Genomic DNA, 6,000 nt, shown 5'->3' with positions numbered 1-6,000 from the left:
TTCATTTTACAGATGAAGAAACTGAAGCAAACAAGGTTAAGTGACATGTCCAGATTCACACAACTGGTAAGTATCTGAAGCTAAATTTGAACTCAGGAAGATGAGTCTTCCTAACTCCAGAACTGTCATGGTTATCTATGGTGCCACCTAGCTGCCCATGAGATTCCTCATTAATACATTTCTCAACATTTTTGGGGGGGTATAATTCCAGCTTTATCTAGCAACGCATTGGGGCTGCTATAACTTCAAAAATATTTCTACAAAATTCCATTTTTATATTTAGTATTCATTAAATATATAACAATAATGTTGTTGATTCTTCATTCTCCAAAAGGACCAATGACATCATGAGAGTGGTATCTTGACTTGTGCATGAATAGGGTTTAAGTGAGGCAGAGCTGCATGAAGTCATCAGCCACACTCTGTCCTCCAGAGTCATTGGAATCCAATGGCAAGACAAAAGTCAAGACAACTAGTGATGGGCCCATGGTACAAGGACAATTGAAAAAATATGTATTCCTTCAATCAATTGTGTTTCATAGTGTATCAGCAAGGCAAGATAAATGATATCAGTGCTGACCATAAATATGCCTGTATAGTTCAGAATTGCAAAGTATAAAAGATTCTCTGTATAGAGGGCAAAAGAAGTAAAATATTTATTCAGACACCAGAGGATCAAATCCCAAAACCAATAACCCCAGTTCCACATAGCAGTAATTGTATCCCAGAACCAGTAAGTCCACCTTAATGTACAGCAAGGAGATTAAAACACAGTATCACAGCAAGGAGCCAAGCCATCCTATAACCTTCCCTTCTGCTAGGGCCTTCCTGTAAACACTCACTTACAAATTCTGCCTGTTTGCCTGCATCCTCTCCTCTTGCAGTTCTGAAAGCCCCAGCAGTTCTCTGTCTCTCCATCTTTTTCAGTTCTCTGTCCTCTCTTGCAGTTCTCTCTTCATCTCCTCCTCCTCTTTCTCCTCCTTGCAGCTTTCCCATCTCTGCAGCCCTCTAGTCTGAGCTTAATGGCTTAGCACCTAGTAGCAAATGGGTGTAGGCCTGGGGCTTAGCACCTAATAGCAAAAGGGTGTGGGCCTGCCTATAAGCAAGCCTCTCCTAATCAAGCTTCTCTTAACTAGCTCTACCTGAGGCCTATTGAATGGGCGGGGAAGATCTTTGATCACATTAGCACCACACATAATAATACAGTCATTGAGACACTACACTGCCTCCAGAAGATATGTCTATTTAATCCAGGGATGGGGAACCTATGGCCTCGAGGCCACATGTGGCCCTCTAGGTCCTCACATGTGCTTTGACTAAATCTAAACTTCACAGAACAAAATCCCCTTTATAAAAGGATAGGTCCTATCAATGAAAATAAATAGCTAGTTGTAATATAAAATATTTACTGGCTAATGACAAGTGCTGTATTAAATGATAAATATTCTTGAAATTCAATTGCATGCATATATTACTTTGTTTTTAACAGTTTACTTATAAACTAAACTTTGTAAAGAAATGTTTTCAGACATACTTTATTCTCTTCTTCTATTGGCACACTACCTACCCTCTCACAGAAACTCTACTGAATGAGTGACCCATGTTGGCCAACCATTTATTTGAAAATCCACCAGATAGAATAGTAACATAGCTGGCACGTGATCATAAAATAGCCTATATACTTAAATGAGAGGCAATATAAGGTTTGTTTCTGCAGAGCATTTGTGATGATCCAGGATAGTTTTAAGATGGCTTGTAATGCACATATGCAACAATCATGGTTTTCTAATAGCCTGACTAAAAATGCAAATGTTTGTAACATGCTTACATGATTACACAGTTGATGAGGTGCATCATAAGGTAAAAGAAGGGAATGAGGGAATCATTCTAGAGTAGAATACAGAATGCCAATGAGGTTATTGGCATGTTTCTGCCCATCTGTTGGTAATCTGTACTTAAATGTCAAACTTGTGATAGTTTGGAAACTATTTGGTGACAGGCTGAAAAACAAGAACATTGTACTTAGTGGTGGTCAGTTTGGTGTAATCACTACAAGAACTTAAAAATCCTTATGCACATGATCTTGGTGGTTTTGAATTGTATAATTTTGATGTTTGCATGGGAGACACCAATTGAATCAAAAGTCGTTTAGTCAACAAGAAGCAAGCATACTGAGGTCTCATATTCTCTACATTTTTTAGTCAGTTGTGTGTTGGTAAAGATGTGGTCTATTATGTTGCTGGCAAATGCCTGCTTATTCCATACTAATACTGTCTCATCAAGGATGTGTACATTCTTCTTAGAAATTTAAAAAATGGCAAAGTTGGCATATGGATTGGTGGTTGTTGATATATCCTCAGGTGCTTTTTTGGGGATACTTATTAGTAAGGGTTTTTTGGCATGGCAGTTGGGGTTAAGTGACTTGCCCAAAGTCACACAGCTAGTGCATGTGTCAAGTGCCTGAGGCCGGATTTGAACTGAGGTCCTCCTGACTGCCAGGGCCGGTGCTCTACTCACTGCGCCACCTAGCTGCCCCAGAATTAGTAAGTTTTTGCTACCAAAGATCTTGGCCCCATTAAATGACTCAACCTCAGAAACTGATATAATTTTTATCAGTGGAAATAACATTAAAGAACCATTACCATCTGCCATGAAGATGCACCCCAAAGACCATGAGACCTCTTCATCTGACTTGCAACTTTCTATGTGTGTTGTCTCCCCCATTAGAATGTGAGTTCCTGGAGAGCAGGGGGACTGTCTTGCTTTTCTATTTGTATCCTCCCCACACAACACAGTAAATGCTTCAGTCACTCAAGAACCCTGCCACCCCCCGCCCCCACCCACACCTTACATCTTGGGTACCTTTCCTGACTTCATGTACTTTGTTCCCTTGCCACCTTCACAAGTATCTCCGGCAAGGATTTTTATCTGATTCTGTCTTCCTTATCTTTTGTTCTCTTCATTTTTATTTCTGTTTTCTCTATGAGCACATCCTGGACTGTGACTTTAGGGTCCAAATGTGGAAACTCATTCCTTAATGGTCAAAATGTTATAAAATTTCAAATAAAATTTCCCCATATTCTTTTTGTTTCTCATCTAGTTTTATACTTAAATGGCCTTAGTATGGTATTGCTTAGTTGTGTCTCTTACCAAGTTTTCTTTAAATTGGGTTTACCCATGATCACTTATTAGATGCTGCTGTTCATAATCTTCCCCCACTTTTCTCTGTAAGATTTAAAAAAAATTTATTCCCAACTTAAAACCAATATGATCATTTTCATTTACACAGAAAACACTGAACACAAAACTCTGTAATAAGGAATCTCTGTTCCGTGTCACTTGCTTTTCTTTTTAAATATGTAATTCAACATGTAAATTTCAAAGCGCTCCTGCTTGTCTGCGACTCCTATTGACCTTTCTGTTATCTACATTAAAAACATTTTTTTTAATTAATATGTATTTATTTTATTCTTCCCCATTTCCCCTCTCTTGAAAAAAAGAAAAAAAAAAAAACACTCATAGTAAACATGATTGTCAAGCAGAACAAATTCCCACATTGGCCATACCCAAAAATGTGAATCTCATTTTGCTTTTGGTTCGTCACTTTTCTGTCAAGAAATGGTAGGTTCTTCCTTATCAGATTTCTGGAATTATGATTATTTTGATTGGAGTTAAGTCTTTCAAAATTGTTCTTTTTTTACAATGTTGATGTTATAGTATAAATTAATCTGTTTCTGCACACCACTATGCATGAATCTAGCTGAGCCTTCCTAGGTTTTTCGGAAAACTTCATTTCTTACAGCATAGTGGTATTCCATTACATTCATAGACCATAATTTGTTCAGTTACTCTCCAGCTGATGGACACTCCTTTATTTCCCAGTTTGTGCTTATGGGGACCTTTTTCTCTTTCTTTGATCCTCTTAGGTCTAGTAGTGGTATAGCTGGGTCAAAGGATATGAACAGCTTAGGAACTTTTTGCAGCACTTTCAAATTGCTTTCCAGAATGACTATGCCAATTCATGATGTGCCAGTTTTCCTACAACCCTTCTAACATTTATCATTTTCCTTTTTTGTCAACTTTGCCAACCTGATGGGTATGAAGTGAATCCTGAGTTGCTTCTTCATTTCTCTATTAGTGATTGGGAGCATTTTTTTTCATTTCTATAGACATCATGGATTTCTTCCCTTGGGAACTGTCTGTTCATTATCCTTTGATCATTTAATTGGAGAATGTATCCTATATGTCTTTCTCTCTCTTTTTTAAAGTTCTGCTTTGGTTTTACTCTAATGGATCAGTGATCTGTGACTAGACAACTGATTCAGGACTGACTCATCAGTAATAAGTTTATGTTTTTATTTGCTGTTTTGCCATGTCCAGCACCTTCTAATTCTCTCTCTCACACACAGTTGAAGCTTCCATGTAGTCTACAAATCTTTGGCTTCTCATTTTTTATTCCTGATTTATATTTTCCAGCATACAGGGTGTTCCTAAAGTCTGGACACATAGGCAATTGACGGCAATGTGGAGTTATTGCATCGAGTTCCAGTGAACCTTGCAAAGCGCATCAACCTTTGCATCACAAATGATAGAAATCATATTGAAGATGTTATTTGCTAATATTCCGATTAAATAAAATGTTGAAAATTTCATTTCTTGGAAATATGCATTTTTGCCTGTGTCCAGAATTTAGGAACAGCCTATATTTTTTCACCAACTTCATCTATTTCCTCCTTTGTTTTGAAGAGCATCAAGTATATGTTCATTTGATTTGGAGTCACAGAGTTCTTCATAGAATTTCTGCACATCTTAATGTTTCTTATTGCCTTTAGAGGTACTGTAAAGAAACAACTCTGTGTCAACTCCTTTAGGTTTTCACTGAACTATTCACTACCAGTTTTTGTGCCCTGTTATTTTGGCATACTACTTGTTACCTTGGGCCTTAAGCTCTCTGGGCTTCAGTTTTCTCCTCTATAAAATAAGGGGGTTGGACTATATAACCTCTAAAGCTTCTTCCAGTTTCAAATCTATGTTCCTATGAATCTACCTAGCTCTGTTATCATACAGCTCACATCTCTCCATCTTGTCTGCAAGGATGATATATGAGGCTGTCAAAATGCTTTATTGAAACTTGGGTATAATAATAATACTTGACATTTACATAGTACTTTAAGGTTTATGAAGTGCTTTACATAATGTCACATTTGAACTTTACAAGAATACTATAAAAGGAACAGAACAAAATTTATAAACATAAAAGCCATTCCCCAACTGATAAATGGTCAAAGGATATGAACAGGCAGTTTTCAGAGGAAGAAATCAGAGCTATCAATAGTCCTATGAAAAAATGCTCTAATTCACTATTGAATAGAGAAGTGCAAATTATAACACCTTCACCTTATTATAACACCACCTCACACCCATAAGATTGGGTAAGTTGACAAAAAAAAGGAAAATGACAAATGTTAGAAGGGCTGCAGGAAAACAGGTACTGTATTACACTGTTAGTGGAGCTGTGAACTGGTCTAACCATTCTGGAAAACAATTTGGAATTATGCCCAAAAAGCTAATAAACTGTGTGTGCACTTTGACTCAGTAATACCCCTATTAGATCTATACCCCAAGGAGATCGACATCAAAGAGGAAAGAGACCCATATCAACAAAAATATTTATAGCAGCTCTTTGTGGTGACAAAGAATTGGAAACCAAAGCACATTTATCAATTGGGGAATGGTTGAACAAGTTATGGTATATAAATGGGATGGAATACTACTCTGCTATAAGAAATGAAGGGGGAAGGTTTCAGAAAAACCTGGGAAGACTTGTATGAATTGATGCAAAGTGGGGCAGAACCAGAAAAATTTATACAATAACAATGTTGTAAAGATAATCAACTTTGAAAGACTATTCTGATCAACCCATGACCAACCACAATTCCAAAGGACTCATAATGAAGTAAGCTGTCCACCTCCAGATAAGAGACCACATAGACTCAGAGT

Source organism: Trichosurus vulpecula, chromosome 3 (genome assembly GCF_011100635.1).
Source record: "Trichosurus vulpecula isolate mTriVul1 chromosome 3, mTriVul1.pri, whole genome shotgun sequence".
Lineage (NCBI taxonomy): Eukaryota > Metazoa > Chordata > Mammalia > Diprotodontia > Phalangeridae > Trichosurus > Trichosurus vulpecula.
The sequence above is the reverse complement of the archived record's forward strand: the minus strand, read 5'-3'. Positions refer to the sequence as shown.